The sequence below is a fragment of the Pipistrellus hanaki genome (genome assembly GCF_964339955.1).
Source record: "Pipistrellus hanaki genome assembly, chromosome: 10".
In the NCBI taxonomy this organism is placed as follows: domain Eukaryota; kingdom Metazoa; phylum Chordata; class Mammalia; order Chiroptera; family Vespertilionidae; genus Pipistrellus; species Pipistrellus hanaki.
The window spans coordinates 19,230,010-19,255,285 of NC_140512.1; the positions used below are offsets into that span (position 1 = coordinate 19,230,010).

Consider the following 25,276-nt stretch of genomic DNA (forward strand, 5'->3'; position numbering starts at 1 on the left):
ATTTTAATTCACATATATTTAAAATAGCCATAAATGCCACTATAGGCAAAATTAGGCTCTTTGAAAACAAGGCTTTGCTTCATGATATAAACAGAGCCTTTATAATTATTAATTTCTAAATATAAGTATTATGTTTTTCTTGATAGATATTAATTTTATGTATATAGAATTTGAAATTTAAGTACAATATATTGGCATGCTTTAAATAATATCTTTAAATGAGATTTAAAAGTTGTAATTATAGTAGTAATTAATTTAAATTTAATAGTAACAAAGTAAATTTAAAAGTTGTTATAGTAGTAATACGTATTGACTGCAAATTATAGTTATATAAAAAAAAAACTAGAATCACCTGCATTTCCTCCATCCAGAGATAACCACCATTAATATTTTTATGAATATTATTCATATATGGAAATACTATTTTTAAGAAATTAAATTCTACAGTACATATTATTTTTATAGCCTACTTGTATTTAAAAAACTATCAAGGGCATCTTTCAACATAAATAAATGTTACTAACAATATCACTTTTAAAGTGGCAGGCTAGTAGTCTGTGGTATGGCCAGAGCCTTTATAATCCCGCAGCTTGTATTGCTATACAACTAGAGGCCAGTGCACAAAATTCATGCATGGGGCGGGGGGGTAGGTGTCCCTCAGCCCAGCCTGCACCCTCCCCTGCCAGCCTGGTCACCCCCAACTGTCCCCGCCCATCCGCTGGCCATCTTGTGGCAGCTGTCTTGCGATTATGTGGGGGCAGCCAGCTTGTGATGGCTTGGGAATGGCCATCTTGTGATGACATGGGGTAGCCATTCTGTAGTGGTCACCTTGTAGTGATGTGGGGGCAGCCATCTTGTGATGATGTGAGGGCATGAGGGCCATCTAGGCTTTTATTATTATAGATGGGACTTTCTAGTCTTTACCTATTACATATCATCTGTGTTGGGTTTATTAAAACCTAAATCTGTCATCACTTTCCTAGTAATTTGGTAATGATAAATTCCCAGAGGTGGGATTTTAGATTAAAGTGCTTTTGATATACAGCCAGATTACTATCTTTACACTCACAAAAGAGAACCAATTTATAAACACTGAGTGACTTTGTTTCTCTGTGCCATCAAATTAAACGCAGGTAAGTAATTCCCCATCCAAAAATTTTAGGGACAGAGATAGATTTTGGAATTCAGTATTCTCCAATTTTAGAAAGTTAACATGATGCAAATGGTTTCTAATTTATAGCACTCCAAGCAGAGTCTGGGAAGCACTTTTAATCAAACACATGAGTATTTACACAGCCAAATTACATGATTCACACTAGGAGGCATAAATGACTACTTCATATCAGTTTGCACTGATTTGCTGCCAGTGTGTCCAGATCAGGTTCTGTTTTGCTGCCAAATAAGTTACAAAGAGCAGTTTTTTGAGCCTTTGAATTCTAGATATACAGATAAAGAATTATGTATCATTATTTTGAAAATCAATCAAATTATTTTTTTTAAATGGCAGCTCATAGCTGTTTTAATTTACCTTTCTTCGATTTCTAGTTAGTTTGAATATTTTTCATTTGTCAATCTTTGGACCATTATTTTTTTCTTTTGTGTATTTCTAATTATTTTTTATTAATTCATAAGAGCTCTTTACTTATTAAAGATACTAATTCTTTACCACATATGTTGCACATATGTTAAAAGTTTGTTTAGTTTTTAATTTTGCTGAACATTTCTTTCAACACATAGAAGTTTGGTAAGTTTTTCATTGTTTTCCTCTATGGTTTCTATAATTGGAGCTTAGCTTAAATACTGAAGAAATTTTTCTAGTGTTTCTTTTAAAAAAATATAAAGTCTAGATTATGACTTTAATAATTCTTAGGTTAGTTATATCTTAATAAAATCATAACACCAAATTGTGGAGTACCTTATGAAATTTTTCTTTCAAAACAAGCACGAGAGCAAAGTCATGCTGAGTATTTACCATGGTTCAGGTACTGATGAGTTTCCATGTACTAAGTCATTTTACCCTAACAACAACTCTGAATTTAAAATACCTGTACTCTAGTTCCAGCAATTTTACCCAACTTAGATACTGTGTTTAACACAGCATAAATAACACTTAATTAAGAATAAGTAGAAAATTATCTAGATGGTTTTCACTAAATCCTTTATGCTTCTGTAGGATCTGGCTATAAAAATGAAGAATTCATTTGACAAATACCTATTGGGTGTCTTTTACAACAGTGATGTGCCTTTTACTTAAGTAAAAGAATATACAGAACCCAGCAATCAATATTATATTCAATATAGAATAAAAGCCTAATATGGCTAATTTTATGGATACTAGTCTTACTTCTTAATGGCATTGTTACATGGAAACATGTCATAGTCCAATTTTTAAAATTATCTGTTATAATATCAACTATTTATTCATGTATTCCTTATCTTTGGCTCTTTTTTGAGTAAATTACTAATTCTAAGCATTGTATTCTGGAAGTATAGATTTCATCATTTCTTTATCTTTGCAGATTTACAGCACCAAAGGTTCTACCCACATTTACTTATCATCCTTTCCCCTTGCCATCATCAGGTATTCATCAGAATTTAGAGAGAATTGATTTTCTTTTTTCATAGTAAAAATTTTGTGTTGGTTTGCCTGCTTGTTTCATATTTCCAAATTGAACTGTTAATTTGTGCCTCCCCAAATTATATATTATAAACATTTGTACTTTAAAATAAACTATTAGTGGTCCTTAACTCAAATTTTGAGGCAAAAATGACATACTATAATTCCAACCATTTGTTCCAAAGGTCTGCCATTTATTTCATTTTAAATATTTGCAAGGGATTGATAGATAAATGCTACAAGAAACCAGTAACACATACATACATTACTTCACTTGTAAATGTGGTAGAGTGGGTATAAAAATCTACCAGCCAATATTTAAAAATCTGTGTGTATTTATTATGTATGCATGTGCATTTATATGTATGTATATTCATATATATGAACACGTATGTGTGTATATATATATATACGTATTCATCAGCATGTGCATGCAAACAAGTGTGTTTGTGTGTATCCTCTTTAATAACATTTTTCTTGAGCAGCAAAGAAAGGTCTAGGCTAATGGTAATTAAAAAAAACACAATTTTTTTAGATAATGAAAATTTGAGAATCTTCTTTCACTGTGAAAAGTGAACTATCTGGACTTGAGTTAAGTTTTAAAAGTCAATTTCTTCTTTTTAAAATAAAGGTAATAAACAGAAAAAAAATTCCAGTTTTTGACTATTTGCTTAATCAGACAAGCATGTGGTTTGGAGCTCTTAGGTCCTGGGTTACTTAGAACACTTTATTTAACAATACCTGACAAATTTACAGATGATTAAGGTCACACTGATGAAAGAATAACATATACTATGCAAAGGGGAAAATAAATACTTGAGATCAGCAAGGTTAATGCTGCATTAAGAACTGTTTTAATTGAGATTGCTTTCGGGCCATGGAACCATGGAGCAAATTCAGTGATTAGGTATTCCCTCAGTGATCCCTTCTGCAGAAATCAGCATAAAAGTCTAGATTAATTTGTAGTCAGTCATATGAGCTTTATAAGACTGCAGTAGAACAAAAAGATTCAGTAAGGCATCCTGTTTGGTCTGGATTCTGCCACAGCTACTATGGTATATTTTGTACTTAGTTCCCCTTTCAAAATTTTATTTATTTGTTTGTTTGCTAGTTCACTTTCATTGCAGGAAATAGAGGCTCCTTTATGCTAACTCACAAAAAACAGTTTTTAGACTGCAACTGGAAAACTTGTAGAATACAAGGTCAGTATTTCTTATGGAAATGGGACCCAGATAAAGCTGTAAGGAACCTAGGATACACTAACTCAGGATATTTCAGAAAGTCCCTTCGGTCTGTCCCACTTTATCTTTTAAACGACGTCCTTTAAATCTATGTCTGTGTTTCTTTCTCTTTTACTGCATGGTTACCTCTGTTGCTCATATTGCATATGTCCTGCAATGGCTACCCTAAACTTGACTCTATGTTACTTTTTGAAAAACTACGTTTTTAGAGAGAGGAAGGGAGAGGGGAATGGAGACAGAGATAGAAACATTGAAGTGAGAGCAGAACATCGATTGGCTGCCTCCTGCATGCCCCCTACTAAAGATTGAGGAATCGAACCAGCAACCTCTTGGTTCTTGGGTTGACACTCAACCATTGAGTCACACCGGCCCGTCTCTATATTACTTTTTATCTCAAGCACAGCTACTATTGCTTGATCTCTTAGTTTACCAATTCTGTATTCCAACCCACAAAGAATTCAGTTCATTTCTTCAAAATAGATCCAAGTGTTTGGCCTGGCAGATCAATGTTATGGCTGCTGTCAGGTTAAGAACACAACCACAGAATAATCAGGTTGGGTGGGGGTTGGGCTGTTAGGTAGAAACAGAGCTACATCTGTGGCAATATATAAATTAAATGGTCAGTGCTCTTCAAAAATGTCAAAGTCATGAAATAGAAAGACTGAGGTACTATCATACTGTGAGACAGGGAGCCTAAATGTACTGTAGGGTTCTGTACTGGGACCTGGATCAGAAAGGGACATTAGTGGCACAATTAGCAAGATTCAAATAAGATTTGTACACTAGTTAATAGTCTATATGAATATTAAGTTATTGGCTTTCATATTGTATTATAAATGATAACATTAGGGGAAGCTAGGCAAAAGGTATGTGAAAATACTTTGCACTGTTTTTGCAATTTTCTTGAAATTTGAAATAATTTCAAAATAAAAACACTGATACATATAAAACTGAATTCATTAGGATAGTGTTAAATTCTTAAAAATGAAATGCAGAATTTTTGTATTTATACTAGTATTTTTTTATATTATTATTATTATTTTTTTTTTAATGGGCTTTTCCAAGATAGTGACTTTTAATTTTGTTATTTTACCTTTTTTTTGTCTGTTGTCTATCTTTCTGCTGGAAAAACTAGGTAAATACTACATTCACATTTAAGATTACTGCATCTTGAAACCTAGAAAATAGATTTAATAATATGAGTGCAAAGTCTGAAGTCAGGCTTTGTTCCTTTTCTGGGAGGCAGTGTCTGTAAAGGCCATAGCATGGGTTATGTTAATTCACATAAGGTTGTGCATAGGCCATTCTGGCAGGCAGTTTGCAATTCTCCTCAAAGCCAGGAAAGCAGACAAATTTTGGAAGCATACAAAGCATTAATATGTTGGAGAGAAACAGGGACCAGAAGGGGAGACCATTTCTTTAACTCTATATTATTTTATTTGGACTACATTTAATTTTTAATTGAGGCTCTTGCTATTTTCTTTATTATAACAGAACATAAGAAACATACAATTTTCCCTAGGTAGAATGATATAATGCATAGTACACAATATGGTAATAGCTAATACTAATTTAAATGTTTTCCTCCAATCTTTATTGGGATATATATATATTGATATATATATAGTATTTATATATATAACACAAATTGAAAAATAGAACTACATTTTCCTGAAAATGGTATATAATTTTTACCCCCAAGTAGTTGTAAAGAATGTTTTTACAAGAAACACATTTTTAGAATGAAAGAAAAAGGAAGAAAAGAATACTGTGTAAGAATAAAAATATAAAAAACTTTTATTATATCTGCCTCTCTTTTCCTTTATTCAAAATGCAGTTCCAATTATAAAAGTAAATTCTGGATACATTCTTGTTTTTAACAAAATCCATATAATAATGATAAGCTAATTATAGACCCATTTCCCTAGATAAAGTTGACAGTATGTATCCTTCCAGACTTTTTTTGTGTATTAAGACTCAAATTGGCCCATCTTTATCAGAGAATTTTATTTCATCCTGTCAGGAAAATAAACAAATAAAACAACAAACTGTGCAATCTAACATTAAAAATAGAAAATGTTTTCTATTTATGTTCTGTGTGTGACATGAAAGAGTACAAACACTTTTGATTTCATGGAAATACAGGCTGTGAGGTCTTCATTCACAGGCATATGGAAGTTTTACTATTTTTGTAGGGGAAAGAACTAGTTGAGCTGTATTTTACTGTCCTGACATTCAATTCATGTTACCATGTGGATTCAGCCTGAGGTTTTATTACCCCAGGATTATGATGCATTTTAAAATTATTGACTATGATTTCATGGACTTGTTCTTAAAAAATACAATTGCAGAAACAATTTCAAATAAATATATTCCTTAATGTATCTGACCAAATGAGTAGAAAATATACAAGATTATCTGACAGATATTGGTACACAAAGAAATATGTGCTCAAAAATGTGTTGGGCATTCAAGGGCTATTTTCTACCTGGGAAGAAGCTGTCAAACATAGATGTGAACTTTTGAAATGCTAACTTAAACATGACAGAGTAATCTATTTGAGATGGTGACAAGAAGTGGTGGCAGGAAGGCATGACACAAAAAAGGATGTTGTCTACTAACGGCTTAGAGTCATATCTTCTTTAGGTTTTCAAGATGTATTAGAAGGTCAAAAGACAATGAACCAAGAAGATTTTTGTTTTTAATATTCCTAGATATCTGGATATAAAGAAAGATTTGGAAAGCAATTATAGGCTTAGGATTTCAAAATATACAGCTCTGGTTTATCTTAACTTTGAAAAAAAATGTTTTTGTTGATTTTAGAGAGGAAGGGAGAGGGAGAGATAGAACATCAATGATGAAAGAGAATCACTGATTGGCTGCCTCCTGCATGCCCCCTCTGGGGATCGAGCCTGCAATCCAGGCATATGCCCTTGACCCGAATCGGTCCACAGGCCAACTTTCAGCTAAGATTATCTCAACTTTTATGAGTTTACATTAATACAACCATTAATCTATCCATTTATTATTATTATCCACTAAAATTTATTTTTGAAGCATACTGTGCTTCTATATTGTAAAAACTGACATTTAAATGTTAACCTCTCCACTAACCCTGAAAAACCCTAACAAAACCACCCAGAACCCATGACTACAACATAATTAGGATAAAATACCAAGAACTTCAAACCTTATATATAAGCAGAAACATAAATCCCCCAATCCAGCAGCACCCACAATCCAGGGGCCCATTCTGGATCAGAAATGGTGATGAGTATGCAGAAAAGAGAAAAGGGGGCCAGGAGCCTGGGATGGAAAAACAAACAAAATCACTCTCGGAAAGATAAATTCCCATCCTGAGTGGGAGAAAATATTGATAATAGACCTCATTTATCGAACACAACTACAATTGGGGAATTGGGGGGCGGGGGGAGAAGGTTTGGAAGTGAGCAGAATGAAAGGTGGAATATTGGGAAGGCACTACTTAATAAGAAGACAAAGATGATGGTGATGGAGAAATGGCCCTTGGAAATTTGGTTATGACAGGAAAGAAGCATGAGGTAGAAATTCAGTATCTGCAGAAACAAAAGAGAATCTTAAGATCATAAGACATACCAACTACGCCCTCTGCAAAAAAAAAAAAAAAAAAAAAAAAAAAAAGATGTCATCCATTGAAGAATCAGTAATTCACAAGTGAAACAGAAGAGGGTGCTCATGGACCAAGGATATAGTATTCCACCCAAATCCTTTAGTTTTGCTTGTATGAAACTTATTGCTGGTTTAAGAATTTTCTTTTTTAAAATTAATAGAAAACAGCAGACAATATTCATACAACGTTATTATCAGAAATCAGAATTAAGAGTCAAAATAATATAACTAATGAAAATTTGTTGTCTTCCTCGCAATAAACAAAAACAAAATACAAATGAGAAAATTGTAATGAATTCTTAAGAAAATTTGAAACAAATCACATAAATATAAAAGAACATTTTTAATAAGAAATTTAAAAACTCTGAACAGAAATGAGCAAAAACCAGAGAGTTAAGGAGAGTTGGAAAAAAAAAATCTTTGCAATTAAAACTAAATTACAAAGTACTCAAGAGGAAATAGATTAAGTTAGAAATAAAGTAAGGACCATCGAGGCAAGACATAGTAATAGATATTAGAACAAAATGAAATGTAAAAAGAATCAGTAAAACTAATTAATATAGAAGATAGGCAAAGATAATACAGTAGATGTATAATTGGAATACATGAAGAAAGAAAATAATATAATGAATACTTAAAACTATAATAAAAGTTTCTTCCAGAAATAACTACTTCTGTATGCTGAAAGGGTTTTCCACATGCCTGGAACATTATCTCAGAACAGTGAATTCCAAGATATATGCCCGTTAACCATTAGACTTAAAAGCAAAAAACAAAAACAAAAACTGGCTGAAAGATAAGTTCCTTACAATAAAAACAAACAAACAAAAAAACAAAACAAAACAAATTGATATTATTACAGTAGGCAGTTAGTTATTATTAACAAAAGGAAGAGAACAAATTAAACCAGCCTGATTAAGAAAGAAGAGGCAGCCTTACCTTCACTCTGGGGAGACTGCCCCATTAATGGGAGGTGGGGGTGGGGGGGGGGTGGGGAGGAAATGGCATAGGGGGAAGTCCTTTTACTAAACCCACCCTCCACACAAGAGAAGCTAAATGATCGGGCATATGCAATAGAAGCCAAACTGGTGACCATAAAGGAGAAGGAGACTACTCTGGGAATTTTTTGGAAAAAGACCAGATAGTATAAGTGTGTGAAACCCTGGAAAACCCAGGAAAGGGATTAGATCATTTGAAAGAAAGTCTGTCCCTTCTGAACCCAAGGAAATATAATTGAAGCTTAACAAAAGCCCATCTCTAGGTGGGTAGCCACATGTTCTGGGCACCATAGAGGCTTGGCAAAAGACACACAGATGGGGAAATGAAGCACAGAGAAGTTAAAAAACTTGCCCAAGGTCACACAGGTAAGAATTCATTGCCTGATGATAGCGGAGATTGAGCTGGGCTAGTGGAGCCTCAGGTGTCAGGATTGATGGCACTGAAGCTCTAGGTCCTGATCCTTCCTCCATTGCTGGGGGCAACCCAAGCCTCCTGCTCACTCCAGCTCCATGGCCACTGCCATCTTTGTTCGGTTAACTTGCATACTCACTCCGATTGGCTGGTGGACATAGCTGAGGTGTGGTCAATTTGCATGTTTCTCTTTTATTAGATAGGATACAAACTACCTTTTATAAAACAGAAACTGCAGGGGTTGCAAGGAGAAATAAAGATACACTAATAACATATATTTATCTCTTAGTCTAAGATAGGTCAAGTTGACAAAATTACAGATATAGAAGTAAATATGGCATAATTAATTAGGCAAATCTTTTGGCATTCCTCACTACCCACTTCTCTTTTTTGAGTTTCACACTCCAGTAACAGAGAATATATACTCCTCTGAAGTACACATAGAACAATCTCCAAAATTATCTACATATTAGATTACAACACAGTCTCAATAAATTCAACAAAGCAGAAATAACACAAACAATAATATCTGACCAGAATGCAATAAAATTTAGACATTCATAACAAAGTAATCATCAAAGGAACTTACATCTAAAAAATTAAAAACTCTAACAACTATTGTGTCAAAGAAGAAATGTAAAGGGAAATTGAAGCATTTCTAAAAGTAATGAATGAAAACACTAAGTAGCAAAACCTATAAGATACAACTAAAGCAGTGATCAGAGGAAACTTTATAATATATAAACCCATGGTAGAACAGCAATATTGAAAGTGAATTCCCAAATCAAAAAGGTGGAAAGGCTCTCTGGCCATTGGCTTGGTTGGATATCCTCCTGTGCACCAGGAGGTTGCCCATTTGATACTTGGTCAGAAGGGGCACATGCTTGGCTTTCTGGCTCAATCCCCAGTAGGGGTCATGCAGAAGGCAGCCAATCTTTGTTGTACTTTCATCAATGTTTCTCTCTCTCCCTCTCTCTTACTCTCTCCCTCCAATAAAACCATGTGAAAAAAAGATGGAAAGGGAACAACAAAGGAATCCCTCTAGAAACACACACATAAAAATATAAAATAATAAAAATTAAAAAATCATATGATAGAAAATGGAATAATAATACTTTAAAAGAGACAAGTTGCATATAAAAAAGTAAGGAATAACAAAACAGATGCAATCATAAAAAAATAAAACACTTTGTACAAACCTATGTTAGTACAAACCTATGTTAGTAAAATTAAAAATCTAAATGAAATAGATAATTCCTTAGGAAAATGCAATTTATAAAAATTGGTCTCAGTGGAGATGGAATGCTTAAATAGACAGGTTTTCAGTCAATTTCCCATAGTAAATTCCAAATGCAAAAGGAACAAATGAAACAATGAATCCTACAGATAAATCCCTTTATAAACTGGGTATGAGGAAAGACATTTGTTTCATGACTCGACCTTGACAGATGTGACTACTTAAAAGCAAAAAAGAATCCTTGTACAGTCCAAAACATCATAATGTTAAAAGGTAAATGTCAAACTCAGAGAAAATATTTGTAACATACCAATAATAAAGTACTACTCTCCCCTAAAGAAAACTTTTTAAAAGTGGGGGGGAAAAACAATAAACTAAAAACTTGATAGAAAAAATATGTAAGAGACAAGAATAGAAAGTTCACAAAAAGTACACACACATATCCTTTAAACATGAAAAAAATTCCCAACTTCCTTTATCAGAAGAGAAATGTATATTGAGATATTTTGTTTCATCTATCAGATTGGCAAAAATTCAAAAGCTTTTCAACAAGTTTTTTGACAAGGTAGTGGTAAAAGCTGGTCCCTCAAACAAGGCTGTTGAATGATAACATAATACAGCTCATATTGAGGGGAGTTTGGCAATAACTAACACAACCAGACATATTTTTTCCTTTGATCCAACAATCCACCCTCTGGGAAGTTTCTGTAAAGTTTCATCTTCAATAATAGAAAAGGCAAAAATGCACAAGGTCATTCCCCGTAGTATTATTTTAATAGAAAACCATAGAAGCATCTTAAATATGAAACTAGAGATGATTGCTTAAATGGGCATGTTATGTGCATATGTTGAGTGCTAAATAGATGCAAAACTTATGAAGAAAATCTCTAAGTATAACAATAATTTGTGGGCTATTATTTAGTATATTTAGCTAATGTACTGCTAAACAAAAACACTCTTATGCTTATTTTTGAAAGAGTACACAAGGAGAGCCAGAAACAAGGAATGCTTAACTATTAGAGGTAAGGACTGGAAGCTAAATTGCTCATAATGAAAGAAATTCTAGGGACAAAACAGGTGGGTTTAGAGTCTTAGAAATAAAGAGGGTCTGTGGGAGAGGAAAGCATAGATGGGGGCTTGGAGATGCCGAAATGTATATCTTATTTGTACAGAGGATAAAGTAATGTTGCAAGATAAGAGGAGAGAAAAAGGGAAGCACCATGTGGGCTTTGATCTTTGAATCTGATACTATTTAACAGAGTGACCGATGAGGAAAGCACAGGAGTACTAAATTAAGAAAAGGTCCAATTAGAAAGGGTCAGGTTCAGACAAAGAACTGCAGCATATATAAATGGGAGACAACAAAACGTGAGACTTTTTTTTTTTTTTTTTTAAAGATTGATTTTCCCATTAGAGAGAGAGAGGGGGGAGAGAGAGAGAGAGAGAGAGAGAGAGAGAGAGAGAGAGAGAGAGAGAGACAGAGAGAGAGAGAGAGGACGCAGGCTTTTCCCATTTGGGGGCCCTTCCCCAAGGGGTCTCCTTTGGGGACACCCCTGCCCAGATGGAGTTTGTATCTGCTTCCAATAAACTCCTTTTTTTTTTCTTTTTTTTTAAATTTTATTATTAAAGAAATCTTTTTGTTCGCAAGTTTCTCTTAAAACTTTGTAAGGCAAGAACACATGGAAGAAGTTTACACATTGAATCCCACATTTCAATAATATGCCATTTTATATTGAAAGTATATTTTAATTATTGATTCAAAATTAATATTGATAAAACTGGAAACTTTAAAAATTGTTTAGCCACCCTTTCCCAGGGAGTCTAGGTGAAGACCTGGATCGGTTATGAGAAAGAAACCAAATTTTTGCTTTAATTCTCCATTTTGCGTTATCAATGAGATTTTTAAGGATTTAGAAGAAACAGCTGAGGGAAATGGCCACATTTTGCCATGGTTTTGATGGTGGTTGTGATTGCTGTTTTCTTTTTATATCCCTGAACTGATTGGCTAAAGTGCTCTTGATGAGATCTGGATAGATTAGAAAGTGAAATTTGCAATTCTTCACTGATGGCATTACTTAATGTCTCATAATGTAGCATCGTTCATGAGCCCTTTTTTCTTTTTTTAAAAAAATATTTTATTGATTTTTTCCAGAGAGGAAGAGAGAGGGATAGAGAGCCAGAAATATGGATGAGAGAGAAACATCGATCAGCTGCCTCCTGCACACCTCCCATTGGGGATGTGCCCACAATCAAGGTACTTACCCTTGACCAGAATCAAACCTGGGACCTATCAGTCCACAGGCTGATGCTCTATCCACTGAGCAAAACTGGTTAGGGCTATGAGCCTCTTTTTAATTCAAGAAATATTTATTGCTTATCTACTCTGAGGGAGGCAGTTAGGGTACAGGGATAAGTCTCAACATCCATGGAGCTGATGGTTTCAGACAGACCCAACCTTTAAACAAAAAATTTCACCGATTTAATTCATTATAATTTATGATATATGCTACATGGAGAAATACATGTCTATTTTACTCTACCTAAACCCTCAGGTAATTTTTGAAAAGCCTGGAATTGCAGGCTGTTACATTTCACGGATATAATTAATTACGATTGATTTAAATAATCCTAACACAATAAGTCAGCAACACATTTGTCAATTGGGTATTTTAGGGTGAAGTCACACAATGGATGCCATTTTTCCAGTGGAGCAGTCTTTTTAAATTTAATTAATTGGATATATACGAGGAAACCATACTGTTTAAAATCTCAGGGGGCAACTAAATATTGAACATCAATACAGTAAGGGCTTGGAAAATGAAATTTAATATTTAGCTTTGTTTATTATAATAGACGAGCTGAATTCTACTTAGGCATATGCCCTAATTTCACTTTCTAATTAATATGGAGCCTCAAAGCATGGTTTAATTAAAATGCCACTCAGACCAGTGAAACAGATTAGACTGAGCAGGAACCTAGGGCTGTGAATGAAAGAGCTCAGAGATGAGCCAACTGTCCGCGATGGTGCTGTTGGAAGCATCTGCTGCCACACTGGGTACAGAAGTCTCCCGGCAGTCCTACATGCCATTAGGTGCTAGCATCAATGGCTGATTTTGCTATGAAAAACGTGGCTCCTAAGAGACTTACATGCTTTGCAGATAAGCTGGACATTTGGAAAATTGGGGTGACATGAGTTGCCATAAAGTTTCTATCCGGTCTACAGAGCTCTGTGTTTTTCAGTCAGAACAAACACCTAATTCCTATGCATTTTTGAAAAGGACACTTAAGAAAAATCAATAAAATAGGAATTGTCAGCATCATGTGGGGAGAGAAGGGACGAGAGGATAGCTTCCATAACGACCATCTGTGTGGTGGAATGCTTTTGGACATTAACAGAATAGACAAGCTGACCAGGCTCTCGGTTCTGCTTTAGACTCGTTCTAGGTAGAGAAAATGACTAATTCTCAGCAGGACCTGTCACAGATAGATTAGAGTGTCGAAGGTAAGGAAGGCTGGGAATGCTTTTCTCATGGCACGAAAGGAGAAATAGACTATCCAGAGTGTCACTGTAACAGTGAGGTTTCTATTCCCTGTTTGGTACTAATCTATGGGCACTACTGCTGCCTATTAAATGTTAATGACAGAAATGTTCAAATACAGACATCAAATCATATTAATATAGTCCGATTTATGTGTAAGATTGCCCAAATGTCCTTTACCACAGTAATTTCCTGTCCAGATTATTTTAGCTAGATCCCTAAGTAGAGATATTGGAACCACAGTCTCTCCCATTTTGACAATGCAATGCAATGAATGGTGCTGAAATGGCAGGAGCCTCTCTGAATCCAAAGAATGTGAATGGTCTAAATGTTACAGATACAGCTTCAGTTAGGTTATAATTAATCTTGCCTCATCATAGTATCAGCCAGCATCAAAAAGCAAGCAAGTGCCTATTAATACACACTGTACTGACATCTGCCTTATATTAGCATCCACCTCAAATGTGATGTGTTGCTCAGAGGGAAATGCTAGAATTTTAGAACAAATCTTGAGTTTTCTGACCCACAAACACAAAAGTTGGCAGAAAATTGTTTCCAATGATCTGATCACTGTGTTTTGTACGAATCTTTGCCTATTCAGCTCGGTCCCATCTCTGTCCCTCAGACGGAAGGACTGGGTTAGATGTCAGGAATAGGGAAATGAAATCTCTGCCCAATAAAATATAAAACCCTCTTTGATAAAATTATAAAGTAAGGCAATGAGGTATGATACAGCAATGCAAAAACGTAGAGATTTAGATCTAACAGCATGTACTGTTTTATTGCTTTGCTTCATGGTGGAAGGAAACAAAGAAACACATAAACAAACAAAGGAAAAAAAAACTGAGGGTAAGATTCTCTAATGGTATTTGTATTAGGTAAATCTGTAAAATAATAATAATTTAAAAAAAGGCCTGGAATAAAAAACATGATGCCCACTGTGTCTGAAAGGTGTCCCAATGCCTAAAACATTACAAGAATTCTTGGAGAGCACGTCACCCCAGGGAAAAGCATTGCCTGCATAAAGCTGGCAGAGTCCCCTCACCCTGGGACGCCTGCATGTAAAGTGTCAGTCAGTCCCACAAATCTGCCCTGCAGGTTGCCATCCACGCCAGGCTTTCAGGAAGCGTGAAGGGCCCACGTGGAGCTGGGATGTGTACCACTGATAACACCTGGACAGAGTAAATCATATGAGCAGTGACAGTGATAGGATGCAGGACTCAGCAACTCTGCAACACTTTACATGTATACATTCAAATTAGTCGACAGCAGTGGTATTGTGCAGACACAGCAGAGAGAGTTCTAGAGGACCACGTGGTCTAACAAAGGCAATCACATTTTTTTATCTGCAATTAAATTAAAGCAAAAAAACAAAACAAAACAAAAAACCCCTGATTTTTATACAGTCAACACTAGCTAAAAGATTATTGGTATGATAATTGGGAGTTATGGACTTTGGTTACATTTTATTTAATATTATTTTAAATATACTTTTATTAATTTCAGAGAGGAAGGGAGAGGGAAAGAAAGATAGAAAAAGATCAATGATAAGAGAGAACCATTGATCAGCTGCTTCCCGCATGCCCCACACTGGGGATCAAATCCAAACCCAGGCATGTGCCCGGACCGAGAATCAAACCGTGACCTCCAGTTTTACAAGTGGTCACTCAACCACTGAGCCGCGAAGACCAGGCTAGGACTTTGGTTACTTTTTAAAAGTAGTTTCAGATTCTTCTATGTTTGCATTTTCAGAATCAAGTCTGATACACACAGGGCACACACACAGTCCAGAGTGCGAGTTTATGACAAAGGTTTTAAAAACACATTAACATAGTATTTCTCCCCCTTTCACCATACTTCTTTATGTGGAATCTCCCTCTATTTAAGCAGGCGCCTATTTTAGGCTGGCATATGTGGGGATATAAAAAGGGAGAGTCAAGAATCAATGAGTCATTCCCAGGTGCCTTGGTTTGCAGTAGGATTTGGAGGTGCAACGCCCTGTGAGAGGGGACGCATGGTGTGGAGTTGTTACAACCAGAGAGAAAGGCAGGGGCTATGGCTTGAGCGGGTATAAGCCATATCTCAGTAGTGACCAGCAAAGTCAGAAAATAGCTGACTGACCACAACCCACCCTCATCACTGTAAAGATACCTATTCATCTACTACCTGGCACAGTCTTGAATGGAAGAGGAGAGGAGAGGCTCATTGGGGAAAATGTGCTTTAATATTGACAGGCTCTTACCACCACAACCCACCTTACCCCAGTAATGCTGTTTTAAAGTAAAAGGTAAAGAAAAAAAGCTCTTAATGGTAAAGCTCTCCCCCCCACCGCCAATAGTAACAAAGACTCCAAAGCAAATGTGGTTATATAAAATTAAAATTTAAAAAATTATCTTAACATGAGTTGCAATTTGCAAATACCAACCTTGATAGTCTAGCATAAATGAAACAAGTATTTATGTGAATATATTTGATAAATATATTACAGGCTTGGGAGTCAGACAGAGCTGATTTGAATTTTGGATATTCTTAGATAAGCCTTAGTTTCTTCATCTTGTATGATAGCTGTGCTTGGCCCTCAATAAATGATATTCTTGGCACTCAATAAATGTTAGGTACTACTGTTACTACCATTACTGTTGTTGTTGCTCTATCTTCTTTTTCTTCTTCTTCATTATAATCACCAGTATATAAATGTCTAATCACTGGGTTGTATCCTGAAACTAATATAATATTGTACATAAACTGTAATTAAAAATAAAAAAATACTGAAAAAAATAAAAAGAATTATGTTGGATTATAATTTTCTATTTAATATATAACTAAATGAGTCTTTATAAAAAATATTATGGTACAGTATTTTTTTTTAGAAAACTGTGAAGTAAAAAGCACATTTAAAATTATTCTGTTAGGTCACAAATCAAAATCTCATCAAACATAGGCCTTGAATAAAAACTATAATTAAGGTAATAATTATATTTTCATTGGGACATTCTCTTTGCTATGATAACATTTATCTTGTAGTACAATTTTATGTGATGGAAAAAAAAATCTACCCTCAAAGGTCAATCAATTATTGCCATTCAAAGATAATACGTAAAAGTTAAAGATTAAAAATCTGAGTTTTAGAATTACAGTGTTAGAAAGAGGATAGTTTTTATTTGCAAAATAAATAAAAGATTCAGAATCTGAAATAGCTGCTTTATTGGTGTTAAAAATATTATAGCAATATATTTCAGCAATATATCTCAGCATACTAATAGATATACAAATTAGGTACTTCTAAAACTGCTGTGATTCAGGGAAGTTTCACAGCAAGGGGTGAGAGTTGGAAAACTCAGTAAGATCAGATGTCATAAGACAGACTGAAAAGGACTTCATGGGCAGCAAAGACAAACAGCAAGGAAGGTGAGAGAAGGAATATGGCACACCATTGAGGAAAGGTGCTTCCAGTGAGTTGTCAAGACAATACCATCGCCATTTGTTTTGTCTCCCTCAGGGTGAGAAGCTTTCAGACAGGGAGCATGTCTTAACTCATATTTGTATCTCCCAAACCTGACGCTGGGTACTCAGCACAGCTATTTGGTAAGGGAATGGATGAGATCATGCACTACTATGGCTCTGGGAAAGACTAAAAGTCTTATATCTTCACCTAAGGAGCAATCTCAGATAGAGATTTGGGTGGCACAAGGAATTTTGGCTTCTTATGACATTAACACATTAGTTGTTACTTTATGGTTGTTGTTGTGTGTGTTTTTTTTTAAATAAGTGTTAACACATTTTAGTGAGGTATTCTTGTTGTAAACTTGTTTGCCAAGTATTTCAGATACTTTTAGGTGTGCTGGGTTGAGGTGGAAAGGAAGAAGAAAAAAATATAATGTTGATATTGGCTGTGTTCCATAAAACTAACTTTGTGCTCTGTTAATGCCCTAACACGAGTGTTAGAGAAGCACGAAAAATTTTTAGGGGGGAAAAAAAAAGGTGTGTTGGGGGGGCATTACAGTTTTAGTTACACTGTTTTTGGCAACAGAATTTTAGTAGCTTTTATTTTCCCATATAGATATTGTGTATTTTTAGCAACCAGACTTATAATACTACTAGAGGCCTGGTGCATGAAAATTCATGCACTGGAGGGGGATCCCTCAGCCTGGCCTGCCCCCTCTCACAGTCTAGGAGCCCTCAGGGACAGGAGGTATCTTGGTGACCAGGTAAAGGCTTCCATCACAACTCTGCTGCTGTCACTGCTGGCCCTGGTTACCTGAGCCTCAGGTGACCCTGGGCAGCTGTGCAGCCACCATCCGAGGCTTGCCTGGGCCTTGGTTGTCAGCTGGGCAGCCACCATCTGAGGCTGCTTATGCCTCAGGCCAGCCATGGGCGGCTGGGAGGCTGAGGGGACTCCAGAGGCAAGTGTGCAGAGGGGCCAGACCTGCCTGGGGGTGGGCCCGGCTGTGTGGCATGCTAGCTGCCCTGGTGGGGATGAGGGACTGGGTGCTGCCATCTTGTGACTGTGGGTGTCACCATTTTGAGGGTGTGGCAGTCAATTAGCAAAATCCCTTCTTATTGGCTGTGGGCACCACTATCTTTGTGAGGGTGTGATAGTAAATTAGCATATTCCCTCTTTATTAGTTAGATAGGACTAGAGGCCCAATGCAGAAAATTCTTGCAAGGGGCTCGGCCCTCACAGCCCCAGCTTTGTCCAGAAGGTCATTTGGCTGTAATTAGCATATTATGCTTTTATTATTTTTTTATTATATTATTTTATTATTGTACATTTTACAATAATATGGATAAGCCAATACTTTGAAAGATTTTTTCCATGTTTTTAGTTTAATTGTGCAAACAACATCACACTATGCACTTTCAAATTCATTCTTTTATTTTTAAAATCTAAAAGTACCATTTACTGAGACAAAGTTCCAATTTCTCTCAAAATTTTTCTAAGAGCAATATATTGATAGTTTAAACTCTCATTAGACATCAAATTTCTTATAAACAAGGTGTCCAATATAATAATTTTTCAGCAAAATATATACAAATCAATTAAGATATTTAAGAGAATCATAAAAATCACAGGAAGAGATTTTCAGATGTCAATAGGTTCATTTTCATTTTTTCCTATAGGGTTTTATATTTGCCATAGTGGAGAGAGATATTTTATTCAGTTATTATTCCATCTTTGAGTAATATGAAATTCATTATAAATTTCTTTAAGATTTATTGAATGCTGTGCTAAGAGCTAAAAATTAAAAAAAAATCTCTATATAAGGGAGATGTATAAATAAAAGAAATTCAATAACTTGGGACATACCATGGTAGAAGTACGCAAAGGTGCACTAATATAGAAATGTCCATTTATGGTGGGGATTGAAGATGACAGTAAATGCTTTATAGAGAAGTTTCCCTTGAGTTATGTTGTAAAATAAGATTCAGTATTTATTTACCTAGAAATTCTTCTTACTGATGGGAGTTTACATAGGAAAAAATTGGCATTCAATTGCAATAAATGCTATTTATGTTCCCAACCCAACATACATAGAATGTTATCCTTTAAATTTTTCATAGGCAAAGTTATAAAAGTGATACCCCTTCCTACCTCCACTTCAGTTATGTGGCACCATAGAAATACTAAGGTATTGATGCTATGTATCAGGCACTGTGCTGAGTGCTTTACATAAATCATTTCATTTGATACTCAAAAGAACTCTATGAGAAGAGATATTATTTAACTGCTGGTAAATCATTTGCCAGATGCCACAACTTGAGTTATCTTTTATGACGTTAGGAGATGGGGTGCTTTCTAGATTGTCCTTTCTCAGGATTCCCAATGTTCTAAGTGTTAGCAAGAAAATCTGAAGAGTCGCGTGCACAAAAGACCTGGCCACCTGTGCCTTCGTCCTTTCTGATGAATGTCTCCAGAAGTTTGACATAATTTCCACATTGCTCTCTAGGAGAATGAGTCCAATAATCTTTAAGTCCTTCTATATTGCATTTCCTTGTTGTGCAATGGATATTATTGGACATATTGCAGATATTTTCTGATATCTGACTTGGAAAGATAACATTAGAGTCATACTGTAATCTTTATAATTTATTTAATAACAGGTTATATTTATGAGGACACCCAGATACATTAGAAACTTTATAAATTCTGGCACTCACAGGGGAAGATGATATAGATGCACTTGGAAGCCTATTTCATTTTATTTGAATTATAATGCCATCTGCCTGAACTCCTTCTCTGAAAAAGTACTGCTCTGACAACATCAGAAAGGAACTCTGTGTGAGAAACAGGCATCTGTTTTTTCCTTAATTTACAGAGGACACATTTGTTTGCATTCACAAAGGCATTTTGCAAATTTAATACCCAATTAATGTCATTCTGTGGCAATGACAAAATAATCAGATTCTCAAATGAAACCCATTTCTTTTCAGTTTTAACTTTGCAAAGCATAAAAATATTACATGATGTAGTATGGAAAGTAACTTTTGCAAATTTTTAATAATGTCATCTTTCCTCTATGAAGATGACATTGTTGGCATCACCGGGACACTTGCTTTAGGTAATTTCTAATAATGATAGTTAATTTGTGCCCAGTCATCCTTGCCTGCCTCCCACTGTAATATGAAATTTGTACATTTGTGAAATGATAACTAGAATTTACCTAGAGTTAGAGACTGAGGGAGAAAAACAAAAAACAAAGCAAGTTTCAGAAGAATGGGCTCCAGGATCCCCAATTCTTTGAAAGCCTGTGGTGAGAGGTGAAGCTGGCCAGACTTCTGCTCAGCTATTCCACAGACACATGGAGTAGACTGTATTTCATGTGATTGCGATGGCAGAGGAGATTCCCTAAGCAGTTAAGATCCTTGAGTCAGTTACAATCCAATTGGAGAGGTAAAAATATCTACATTTAAAAAAAGAAATAGATCCATAAAAAGTGTTTATAAAACAAGGTGCAGGTATGACTTAGTGTTCAGAAATATTGTATGATTTCACAGTAAGTGTGCCTTTAGTTTTATGATTCTCATTTCAAATCATGAAGGAGGCAAAGAACAGAATTGGGATGCTACTTGGAGAAGAAATACAACGATTTCTTATTATTTTTTTAACATAAATTCTCTTCTGCAACTATGATAATTATCTTCCAATTTATATATTACTATGCTCAATTTCTGCAAAACTCCTGATCCATCCACCTATTTTCTAGTTTTGCAGAAATTGAGCATAGTAATATATATAAATTGGAAGATAATTATACTAGTTGCAGAAGAGAATTTATGTTAAAAAATAATAAGAAAAAAGATGGTATATGTAAGAGAGTTCAATTGACAGGATATTTTTGAATGCTATGTTGAAGAGTTTTAAGGTATTAGAAACCATTACAGTGTCAAATATAATAATAGATATGTTTTGGGAAAGCCTTAATCAGGTACTTGTATTCTTGCTATCTGCACCATGAATACATAGCACATGCCCAGAACAGTGCTTAAGATAACATAGAAACATGAATGATTAGAACTAGGAGGTAAGCTGGTTATTCAGGAGGACTCTTGCATTTCTGTGGCTGCCCTGATTTGGACTCTCTTTCCTATATTTGGAGAATTTTCCACAACATGAGTGTCAGTGGGAGGGTGCTATGTCCAACTACAGAAGTGGAAAAGCCCAGATACTTGCCTTCCCTGGAAACTTGGAAAACAGGGCATGGACATACTTTCAATCCAGGATTTGGCAATCAGACACAGCCACGTGGGATTTTGAATCTGGAGTTAGTGAGGCAGAGCAGCAGCAACAGTGACGAATTTATTCCACTGGTGAAAGAGACTGCCACAACTGGTCTTGGTGGCAGCCGTGGCAGCTTGGCCAGAGTGAGCGGTGAGGGTCTTCCTTGACCTATGCTTGTGGGATGACCCTGAAACTCAGGCCCTTTGGTTTTTCCTATTTTTCAAGCTTGCTTTTCCACCTTCCATGTGATTCTGTAAACTCCCCAATAGCCTTTCAATAAATCTATTTTCTGCATAAATCAAGCAGAATCCATTTCTGTTGCAGGTAATTAAGAACTCTGGTAAAAATATCCCAGGCTAAGAAGCAACAGAATCCTATTTTGGGAAAATAATGATGGATAAAGTGAGGAAAGGACAAATGTAAGAAACATTGCCAAGGAAGAATTGATAGGTTTGATAACTAGCAAGATATTGCTGTTCCATTCTTTTCTTTTTATTCTCATCGGTGGATATGTTTATGGATTTTAAAGAGAGAGGAAGGGGTGGTGAGAGAAAGAAAGAAAAAGAGAGAAGTGTTGACATGGGAGAAACATTGATCAGTTACCTCTCAGGCAGGCTACAACGGGGGTTTGGACCTATAACCGAGGTATGTGCTCTGACTAGGAATCAAACCCACAACAATTTGCTGGTCAGAAAATGCTCCAATCAACTGAGCCACCTGGCCAGGGCTTGCTTTTCCATTCTTTCTTCACTACTCCGTCTGCAGTAACATGAGCATGACATTTCATAAGGAATGAAACAGAGAAACAAAATATTTGCAAGTATATACCCTAAAGGATTAATAATAAAGTGTTTATGGAACATGTGAATACCAAGTCTGCAAGTGTGACATTTCTTCAGAGAATAGACTAAGCTGGGAAAGCGATAGTAAACATAAATGACTTTTTTTAAAGTAAAAATATTTTCATGTAGAGGAAAGGAGTAAACCTTTAATGAGTCACTATAATTTTTGACTTCTTTGAGAACCATGTTAATTGTTATTTTCGTTGACTTTTTTGAGACTAAAGAGTTGGCAATTTTATTTCCACATTTCACAATACAAATGAAAATTGCTTTTTATTTTGGTCCCACTATTCCCCTCTAAAACTATTCTCTCTTTGGTAGGAAGAGGGAGTGAGTCTTCCTTGTCATGCTGTTCAGAAACTAATTCCCAGAGTTGCAGCACCCCATCTTCTGATGAACTAGAACAAGTAATATAAAGCAGAGAGATTCCCTTATCTGTCTGGGAGAGTCATTCCTGGCCAACTGGGCACCAGCCTGGGATAGGTGGGAGGTCTCATCACTGGAGGCCCAGGCATCATCAGCATGTGCCCTCCCATAGGTGGCCTCATTCTGGGAGTAGGTCCCATGGGCATCATCCCATGAAGAGGAGGGCCCATCACTGGCATCATGGGAGGGTATCTCATATAGGATGTTAGCTTCAAACCAGGGCAGCGGGTATCATCACTGCCCCTTGCAGGAGGAGGAGCAAAGAATGGAGTAGGGGGAAGATGGGGGTATCTTTCCTTGCTGAAATGCTGCCGTTATTTTGTCATTCCGGCTCTGAGCTTACTCTTCTATCCACTTCTGACAGTGGCCTTTCACATTTTTTTTTGTGTTTCCTACCACTGCGGTGTGTCTTTATTACAGATGGAGTCATGGGTGAGGCATGTATCCCAGTAGCCACAATGAAACTTGGGCATGTTAATCAGAACCTCAATATCAACATGGCTGAGACTGAATCACAGTCTTTCCCCCAATTGGTTTTTCCATCAATTTGTTCTGTCTCAATGATTAGCATTAGAGCTGCCAGATGCCAAAACTGGAAACCTGACAGCCATCACAAATTTCTTCTTCCTTCTTCTAATTATTCAAGAAGTCCTGTATTCCACCCTTAATCATCTCTCAAAGCCCTCTCTCCTTTTTTCCTAGGACTACAGCCAAAATCTCATCACTTCTTCTTTGGAGTTTTTCAATTGTTTCCTAATTATTCTCTTTGCCTATACCTTCCAATCCCATTCCATACACTAGAGTGAATATTCAACAAATGCAAATCCATTCATTTATTTTCTCCTACAAATGCAAACCCATTCATTCGTTTTCCCCTACCAGAAATCCTTTCCTTGCTTACCTAAGAAAAGTAAACCTCTTAGAGTGGCACACCGGTTCTAACATGATCTGCCATGATCACATCTTACGAAATGCACCTCTTTTCCCATATAAACCTTTTGTGCTCAGACTTTTGTTCATGTTCAGAATTGACCACAGTCCTTGACTCCTGCCCTTTGCATATGCTGTTTCTTCTGCCTGGAACCTGCTTCTCCCCTCCCTTTCCCGGCTAAATTCTACCTGTCCCTATGGCTCAGCTCAGTGTCAGCCTTCTTGAAAGGGTTTCCTGACCATCATTCTTAGCAAGGTTACCATGACAATACTTCCATAACCCCTGGTTCAAATGTCACAACCCTTATCATTTGTAGTATAATAGTTATTTTCTCATCTTTCTTTACCATCTGACAGGGAGTACTATAGGGACTTAGGCTTTGTTTAAAATAAGTCTTTGATATGTACTGCTATAAGAATGAAAGGAGCACATATTCCTTATGAAATCTGAAGGATTTCTATAACCACATCTTATCATCTATAAATAGTTCTTTTTACAACGATGAGAAAAGGTCTAAGGTATTGCCATTAACCAAGCACTCGGTCTATGAAGAAGCTGGATTTGTAAGACACAGTATACAATTGTTTCCAAAATGCTCAATGGTCAACATGTTAATTCTTTCCAAGGAGGAAAACAATTTTTTGAGCAGCATTTTGCCCCAAGGGAAAAGAATGTTTAGAAAGCTGCCTCGCCTTTTCCTCCAACTTCAAAATAGAATTTTCACAGACCCAGTCCTTTAGTGACTCTTGTGTAATGCATGCGTCTCTTGTATTTATGGGAAAAATAGAATAGAAAACAAACAACAAAAGTACAGACAAAATAGAGGGCACAACAGGGTGTGAGATAGACTGAGAAAAAAAAAAAACCTTAAAAAAATTTAAAGCCCAATGAAAAGAGAGGGAAATATAGGAAGCAAGACAAATGGTCAAAAGTACAGAGAAAGCCCCAGCTTCATGCTTATTGGGATTCAGTCTCAACAGAAAATTGGTGTTTCCCTGAGCTTCTTATTTATTTGTTTGGCTTCTTTTCCTGTGTTCCACCCAAAAAACTCCCCCATGTTCATCACTCAGCTCCTCAAGGTCAAGAAGCATTCACAACTAATCAGGCATTTGACTGGCAGTCTGCAAGGCAATTTATACTCTCTGCATATTTGCAGTTCAAGACAGAGATGAGATAGAAATGACCTAACACAGAAACTCTGTTTTGTGATCCGGTACTGCAAATATTTTCCTAGCTTAATTACTATATACCCAGCCTTGAATTAACTTGGAATGCCACTCTACAGAAAGAAAGTTTTATATAGGTGCAATATTTTTCTATTCCATACTATGAATTCAGTTTTCCTACTAAAAAGAACTCGGACAACTTATCATGAAATTGAAAAGAATTCCAAGAATAAGGTGAAAATGCAAATACATTCTTAAACCTTTATTTTGTATAAAGCGGTTGGAGGAATATAGTTTAGGTCTAAAAATCCATGATCCATAAAAGAAGATCATGGAAGGTCATACTGATTCTAATAAGAATGCAAAGAATGTGGAGAATATGAACAGTTTACAGTAAACAGGACAAAATCTTTTCCTAACGAGGCTCTGTGTTTTTGGGTATGAGAATCACTTCCTTGTCATTGTTGAATCTCCAGGTCTAGCCCAGTGCCAGGAACAT

At 35.8% G+C, this 25,276-nt stretch overlaps 1 protein-coding gene and 1 pseudogene across 9 annotated transcripts in view; both read right to left on the minus strand.

Moving 5' to 3' along the window:
- MAGI2 (membrane associated guanylate kinase, WW and PDZ domain containing 2) overlaps nt 1-25,276 on the minus strand; it is a 1,098,541-nt gene that overhangs the window by 347,396 nt on the left and 725,869 nt on the right. The window lies entirely within an intron of this gene.
- Nucleotides 22,686-23,153, minus strand: LOC311629165 (U1 small nuclear ribonucleoprotein C-like; annotated as a pseudogene). Its single transcript has one exon. The product of its transcript is annotated as a U1 small nuclear ribonucleoprotein C-like (transcript).